Source organism: Giraffa tippelskirchi, chromosome 13, assembly GCF_054371585.1.
Source record: "Giraffa tippelskirchi isolate mGirTip1 chromosome 13, T2T-mGirTip1v1.2.pri, whole genome shotgun sequence".
Lineage (NCBI taxonomy): Eukaryota > Metazoa > Chordata > Mammalia > Artiodactyla > Giraffidae > Giraffa > Giraffa tippelskirchi.
In genome coordinates, this window is record NC_137287.1 from 48100585 (window position 1) to 48108858 (window position 8274).

The 8274-nt window shown below is 42.5% G+C and overlaps 1 protein-coding gene and 1 long non-coding RNA gene across 3 annotated transcripts in view; one reads left to right on the forward strand and one right to left on the reverse strand.

Annotated features, from left to right (window-relative positions):
* Positions 1–3474, reverse strand: part of SNAP25 (synaptosome associated protein 25) — an 85014-nt gene extending 81540 nt beyond the window's left edge. For both annotated transcript variants that reach the window (XM_081559113.1, XM_081559114.1), the window contains exon 1: positions 3327–3474. The gene's annotated coding sequence lies outside the window, so the exon portion shown is untranslated. The remainder of the gene's footprint in view (positions 1–3326) is intronic.
* Positions 2713–5205, forward strand: LOC145532947 (uncharacterized). Its single transcript, XR_014073725.1, has 2 exons — positions 2713–3055; positions 3368–5205. It is a non-coding gene; the product is annotated as an uncharacterized LOC145532947 (long non-coding RNA).
* Positions 5206–8274: the final 3069 nt, after the last annotated feature.

Below are 8274 nucleotides of genomic sequence, written 5' to 3' on the forward strand. Positions count from 1 at the left end.
TACTTTTGGTCACATTGACTTAGCAAATAAGTATATACTCCCTCATGATTTTCCTTCTACTGTTTTATTGTATTTTCTTTCTGGTATTATTTACGAATGTTTGTTGTTTACTGTTTTCATTAAGAGTACTTGATGTTAAACTTATTGAGGTCTAAAACCATATAAGCATGAGATTTTATATCTTCAGTGGGGTTCACTTATGTATCTGGTGCTCACTGATTGATCAATATCTTTTAATCAGGTTTATCTCTGCTGACAAGGGATGACATTGCAGAAATGTATCTAGCACTGAGGCTGAAAACACCAATTTTCTTCCCTTTATAGAGCTGTAAATCAATTCCATGGTGTGAGAAAAATAGTTTATTCATAGTGCATCATATAAAAAGCACATTCATCTATTTTTAATCCTTCATGTCTTCTTTCTCAACTTTTCTCTCAAATTATCTCTCATTTATCCTAATTGCCAACACCTACATGATCTGCTGAAGGCTGCCTGCTACAAGAAGAGGTGCTACTGGCAGACAACTCAATCTTCTGGTTGATGGTCAATACTTAAGACTTTAGAAGTGTCTTTATATAATCTAATTCAGGGGGAGTTTGTACTGTGTTTGTGCATGTGTGGTCACGCATGTTTAACAAAATGAAAATAAAATAGTGAATTCTTGGGAGATTTTACCATGGAGAGGTTAATAAGATTACAAATTGTTTCATGTTATGAATGCCAAGGTGGCAAACAGAAAATTCCAGTGAGCAAACAGGCAGGTACCATCAGAAGGTCTGTGTTAATGTTTCCTGGCATATCTTTACATCCATCTGCTTCTGCCTCTTCTCACTGTATTGCCCTGGATTTTTTAAATTTAAAACTTAAGATAGGAAATATCTTGATTTTTTTTCCTGAAGCTTATCAATAATGTAAGTGTTAAATTCATGTTTCAATTACATTTTTGTTTAACTTCTCAGTAAGCCATTAGCTCCATAATTATGCACATCAACACTTCCTCCCAGATCTGTGCCCTTTGCCAGCTTCACTGCAGTCCTCTGCCTCTGCCCCACTGTCCCAGTCTTCCACTAGCAAACAAACCCAGCAATAATTACTAATGACCAAGCACGTAATTCCGGAAGCGCTGAGCTTTTTCATTTGTCGCAACTACGCAGAGAGCTGTCTGGACATGCAGCATGAAGTCAAAGCATTTTTAAAGACTCCTAGCCATCTTGCCTCCCCTCCTCCCATCACTAAAACACAGTTGTTTATTTCATCTGTAGAATGCAGAGTTATGAAATTCATCTATGCAGTTACATATACTTAAATAATAATTCTACATTTGTATCCAACAACAGTTGAATATATACTTACATGGAACCACATAGTTATCCATCAAAAATGTAAAACAGTAGGAAATAAATAGCCAGGAATGAAAGTACTTTCTCTGGTGGATAGGGCATTTGAGCACCTCTAGCTTAATGACTAACTAGCCCCAATATAAGATCTTATTTTAAGGCTTTTCAAGGGATCATGCTAGCATTTATTTAATATGTGGTATCTACATTTTTACATATGATGCTGTTACTCTTTCTTAACTACTACTCAATGAGCACAGTTTTGATCCTGGTCATTTTACATTGATTTTTGTCTATATCAAATGGCTGGAACTATCCCTGTAACAATTTTTGTTCACTCAGAGGCTCAAAATGTCAGAATAGAAAATAGTTAAAGTACTTATCACTGCCTCAGCAAAATCCCGCAGTGCTGTAAAGGAAATTGCAGTAGATCTTTAGGTCAGAGTTCAGTTTCAGTCTAACACCAAGGTCCTTCCATCTGCATCACACTGAAGGACACAGTTGGATTCTCCTGAGGAAAACCAGTCTTAATGTTGTCAAAATCAGAAAATTATCCTGAGATAACCAATGTCCATAGGAAATACTTCCTCTCATTCTAAAACCACGGCCAAAGAGGTTAAACCTATACCCTACAAGACCCATAACGTTTCTTAGAGATGTATTTTTATGGCTATGTGCTTGTGTTCATGCCTAATTACAAAGATGAAGGAGAGGAAGAGGGATTCACTATTGAAGTTGATTCTGCTTAGTTTGGCTACCTCCATATTTTTTTTTAATCAAATAGATACATGTCAAAAGATATAACACTCCTATAAACAGATCGTGTTGGCATCTTCACATATACCCTATCCATGACCGCCTAGGATCTGTAGACAGATCTATTCTGTGTCAATAAATAAACAAATAAATAAAACCCCTGATTTCCTACTGGCAGATAAGTACAGATCTTAAAAAATGTGTTTGTTTTCTACCTTTAAAAGGCGGGAGTAATGAGGGGGAGAGGGTAATACAGAAAATTTCCACAAGTAGATTTTTTTCTGAAGCTATGGAGGAGTTAAGGATGGGAACTGGTAATTGCCTGCAGAGGGGTCCGGTAGGCAGGATTTATTTTTTACTTTTAACCTACTATGCCTGCTCTACTAGGGATATCCGAGAGACCAGCAGTTTGGCCTGCATCCCTGAAACCGCTAGCCCTGGCCAGGCGTCTCTGCCGCAGGTAGATGCGGCGCTGGGCCGGACCGCTATCCGCGGTGCCGAAAGGTCGCGGCGCCAACGCAGTCCCCTGGTGTTGCTGTCCAGGGTGCTGAGAGCGGGCCGCCGCAGTCCCGGAGGCGAGCCCCCGCCCCCGCCAGACTTCCGCAGAGACCTCCCACCCACCACTACCCGGCCGCCTTCCGCCAGCCTGCTGTTGACGTGGAGCAGGCGGCATAAATCAAGTCTGTGGGGCATGGAGGCTGCTCTGGCGGCTGCAGCTCAGCTTGCCCGGGGCGGGAACTCCCCTTTCTTTCGCCTCTCAGCACCCACACCTTGCCTCCTACCTAATTCTTCCCTGGATAATAGCGCCCTAACGACAGCAGTCATGATAGAAGGTCAGAACGACAGGGTTGGTTTGTTTTGATCTACAGAAGGAAAAAAAAAAAAAACCCAGCAGCCTAAACATCTCTGAAAACTGCATCGCAAAATGGAAGAGACAGAGGGTCCCACTACTGTTTCAAGAGTAAGTTATTTCGTACGTATTCTTGCGCTTCCTCCCCATCGCTCCATCTGCACTATCCCCATTCAACCCTTCCCCAAGCAGCTCACCTAGAAAATACTTTATAAAGCCCTAGGCGGGAGTCTAGCCGGACGCGCACACACGGAATACCGCACCCTGCGTGCACCAATTTCTTGTATTTGCCCAAGCTCACTTGGTCTGCCCAGCTGTGGTCCCTTCTGGGTATGCAGCCAGCCAATGCCAGAACCACCACCTGGGGAGGGGGGCTCCTTACCTTGGCTTCTCCAGAGGGTGGTGTTCGCCTGGTCCCTGCAGGTTCCAAGTGTGGAGGAGCCGAGGAGCAGGGAAGGAAGGAAAGACAGCGCCTGACCTCCCCGAGGTTTTGTCTTCAATGCAACGTGAGCTGTGCCCTCATCAAAGATGGCCGTCCCTTTTGACGTCAGCAGCTTTTAATAGCCATCTCCTGGAGGGGCGGGGAGGAAGTGTGCTGAGGGGAGGGCGAAGGGAGGACGCGGGCGGGGGTGGAGGGGAGGAGCCACGAGGTACTGAGCGCTTGACTCAGCTCCCAGCTCGCGTTACTGCAAAGCTTTGTATTTTAGTCTTTTATAAACACCCGAACGGGACTGTTCTTATGATTCCATTTTAACACCCGGGCACGGGCAAATTCATTTATCTCGCGACTGGTCTTCTGATAGTGTTTTGTTTGTATAGGTGTGTGTCTGTATGTATATGTGTTATATACATGGAATATATGCGATTATATATACACAAAATTTTTCCCCTGCTGAGTTGAGTCTTTGGTTGAGTCATGAAACGGAAAGGGAAGGCAGAGGAGGAGTAAGGGGGTGGGGGATTTCAGCTGCAATTTGCTTTTTCTAAAAAAGCTGGTCCGAAGGGGCATCCCTGTCAACCCCCACCAGCTCCATATATGGTCAGGCTACGTGGGTTGCTATTTTTATGAGTGATTTCTTCATTTTATCAAAGTAGCATCGAGGGCTTGGAGTTCGCATTAATGTGGTCAGTTGCAGAGAGAGACTAGTACACTAGTACAGAGACTAGTACGTTATTTTAAAGTACGTCAGAGCAATTATCACTGAGAGATTTCAAAGGAGTTGGGGGAAAGTGTAGGGGATGGTAGGTGGTTAACCCAACCAGAGTGGATTTGCCGAGTTCAAGGGTTGGAGTTGAGAGTTGTTTGCGGAGGGCAAAATAGATGCTGCTGTTTGGGGTTGAATTTGCAATTGGAGCCTAGGGTTTTATGTTGAACTTCTTAGGAATAGTCCGCAGAGGCGCCGTACCTGCCTTATAGGATTGACTAGGCTTCTGGGGAGCGGGTAGCATGCGGACAGCTACAGGTTCAAGGACTGCTGGGACGCAACAAAATTCTGCTGGTTCATTTAGTGCGCAAACCCTGGGTACCAGACGAGGCTTGCCTTCCGATGCTCAAAACAGGACGTGGGCGAGAGAAGCTAGTAGTGTTGGTCATAGGAGAGATTAAAAAGAATAATCATAAAGCAATAATCTTGTCCTCCTTTGTTGTGTGCTTTAGGCTCCAAGGAGGGGAGGGGCATGGAGGGCGTATATGCAAATAGGCCCGCGGTGGCAGCCTCGCGGATGATTCATAGGTGTTGGGGAGGCTGTCGCGGGGCTCTCCGCGGGGAGGGCGAGCTGGGGAGCGCGTGGGAGGGGGGACCTCGGCTGAGGAACTGTTTGTACTTTTCCGGGAAGGATGAGATTAGAAGTCGTGCCTCGCAGTGTTGAAATTTGATGGCCTCTTTTAGGCGATGGAAAATCCTTGTCTGGGGGTTGGGTGGGGGACAACGTATAACTTCCACCCGCAGCCCCCGCAACACACAACCCCGCTCTGAGACATGAGAGCCAGCTTAGGTTTTTAATGCACAAGGAGAGGGAGAGAGTGAGTGAGAGAGAGAATGAATCCCAGGAAACAAAGGAGAGAAGCAGAGTTGTAAAGGGAACATTTATACCGAATAGAACTGTAAGAATTTAATGAACAATACCTTTAATTGAAATAAGTGGATGTTATTGTCTCTGTAAAGACTTCTTGACAAAAGGGTATTTTGAAATATTAATGTTTTCAATAATAATTAACAAATAGTGTTTGGATTTTTATTAAAGCTGGATTCTGAAAACAAGACGTGTTGCTGAAATGTGTTTACTTCATTAAACATTTAAGATTCTTATACAGTTAAGAAGAAGACAATCTGCCTGGTCCTCAGATACTTGGCAATGAAACTCCTAGTTACAACTGTCACCTTCATTGTAGAGCAAGCTGGAATGGGCTAGGAGAAGTGAAGGCGAATGCACTGATTTCACAGCAAAACCCTTTATGATCAGGATATTTTTCCTCTAAAAGTGACTTTTTTCTAGCCCATAAAAGTTGAGGGGTTGGGGAGCCTGCAGTGGGAAGAAACAGAATATGTGTATGGCCCTCAGTCTGAAAGTCATTCAGGCAGAAGTTTTGTGCAGGAACGGAGGAGGTAGGGGATTTTCCAGATTAAAAAATAATAAAACTGAAAAAGTACCTACGTCAGTGATGAAGGCTCATCCTGTGGGCAACAGCTCTGTGGCAGTCACAGGGGAGGACTGGCTTGGTATTCTGAATTTTCAACCACTGACGCCCCACATTGACATCTTTAAAAATTAGAGTAGAGGAGAGCGTCAGACTGATTCAAAGCATCACAGAAAATACTTCAAGCTCTACAGGATTGTGCTGGGTGGAGGCAGAATTTCTCATTCTCTTGTGCTTCTGTTAAAAATGATGCTGTTTGAGATGTTCTTCATTTTGTTCTGAGAAGAGAAGAAATTTGGAAAACATAAACATTGGATAAATATAAGTCTATTCAGGAAAACCAGACATCTCTAAATGCATTTTAATATGATAATGAGATTCCCCCCTAGGGTTTTCTCATTGCTTGATTAAAAAAAAAAATCCATAGTCATCCTTGCCAGTAGGGAACCAGCATATTTATGTTATTCAGGATCCATAAAGGCCTAAGCCATACGGAGAAGGAAAGTGATGGGAAATTTGCTCTGAAATGATTCAACTGCCTGTGAGTTATTTCTACAAAGATCCAACATGTAGAGTAACGAATGCTTAGGAATTCATTTGATGAGTAATGAGAAAATTACCTGCTCTGCTGGATGGATATTTACACTATGCTAATTTAGCCTCTGAAAGCTTTTTCTGGTACACCATGAGCCAAAGTATCCTGGTTTGCAATAATTCCACATGTAAGATATTCAGTTTATATCTCCCAGGTAAGGTACAAGATACAAACTTCCCTGTTGGCTCAGATGGTAAAGTGTCTGCCTGCAATGTGGGAGACCTGGGTTTGATCGCTGAGTCAGGAAGATCCCCTGGAGAAGGAAATGGCAAGCCACTCTAGTACTCTTGCTTGGACAATTCCATGGACGGAGGAGCCTGGTGGACTACAGTCCATGGAGTAGCAAAGAGTCAGATACAACTGAGTGACTTCACTCTCACTGTCTCTCACAAAGAATAATTATAAAAAAGTTTTTATAACATGTTATAAGGTCTTTCCAAAGTCAGTTTGCAAGTAGTTTAGAACTAGCCCAGCTCAGAACCCTCTTCTCCAAGATCATACCTATGAACAATATTTCAAAATATTGTGAGCGCACAAAAATACACAATTTGAGAGAGCAACCGTTTTAATTCCTTGGTTTCCTTTCCATGTGTCTTGCTTGCCACTTTCTCTTTATACGTTTTTCCGGCTCCAAACCCAACCCCAACCCCTGCCCCATTTATAGACAGTGACTTAATAGTACCTGGGAAAACGTAAATGCTCTAAATCTAAACTCATTGTTCCCTGAAACCTCTGAGGCAGAGACATATCTTGTAAGAGGTAGAAGGAGTCCTAAGGATATTGGTTTCTGTTTCTGGCTTGCTGTGTTGGAAAAAAAATAAAACTGCACCTCAAAATTTCAAATAACACCTCATTCCTTACTAAGAACAACTTTGTAGAATGGAAGGAGAAGTACTTAGCAGCCAGATGCTGAGTGTTTCCAAACTTCTAGTCCTTAATGCATCAAAATTATAGGGTCTCTTTTGTACAAGAATGCATCCTAGGACCCTCTCAAATACTGAGATATGAAGGTGGTCAAGCAGGGAGGAAGAACCCTGTGACAGAGACAAACGGAAGGAGAAAATAGTAGCTGAAATTAGCAAACTTCCAAAGGGCTATTTGAAAGCGATCACCATATTCCTTTAGTAAGTTTTTCAAAAATTTTATTAGGTCTGTAACCTCTCTGTACCTTGGTCCTCTCATAAGTAAAATGGGGACAATAATTATAACCAACTCACAAGGAAATTGTGAAGTAACGATTAAGTAAATCTCTCAATTTGATGAGACTTTTAACTTTTCCTCTAAGTAGTGACATAACTCTGCTTTAATATGAAGGGTTGATTTTTTTCATTAGCTACTAGTGAAATATGTATCAATGACTCTGGTTTCTTCACCTGTATTCGTTCATTCATTTACTCAACATTTACCTGCCATATGCTTGACACTGGAATATATTGGGATTTTAGTAAAGCAGAGGGAGAAATTGAGGATTAGAGAGGTTAAGTAATCTAACCATAGCTAATAAATGATACAGCTGGAATTTGAACCTCCGGGCCCAAGCTCTTAATCACTGTGCTTTAGTACAGACTCTGCCAGGCCCATTGAACTTATTCCATCTGTATCTCTCCAGAGAAACAGAACCAATAGATAATGAATATATATAGAGAGACATACATTCTCTCTCCCCCATACTACCCTCCCCCTTCTTGCTCTCTAATATGTATGTGTATATGTATGTATGTATATATATGCAAAGACATTTACTGTAAGGAATTGGCTCACATGATGATGGAGGCTGACGAGTCTCAAGACCTACAGGGTGAGTCAACAAGCTGGAGATCAAAGACACCAAGCCAGCCAATGATGGTGTAGTTCTAGACCAAACGCCAGCAGGCTCAAGATTAATGGAGAGCCATTGTTTCAGTTTGAATCTGAAGACAAGGAAAAGTTGGTATCCCAGTTTAAAGGAAGCCAGGCAAGAGGAATTCTGTTACTTGGGGGAGAATCAGCCTTTTTGTTCTACTCAGGGCTTTAGCTGATTGGATGAGGCCCACCACATTAGGGAGGGCCCTGTTTCATCAGTCTATTGATTTAAATGTTAATTTCATCCAAAGACAC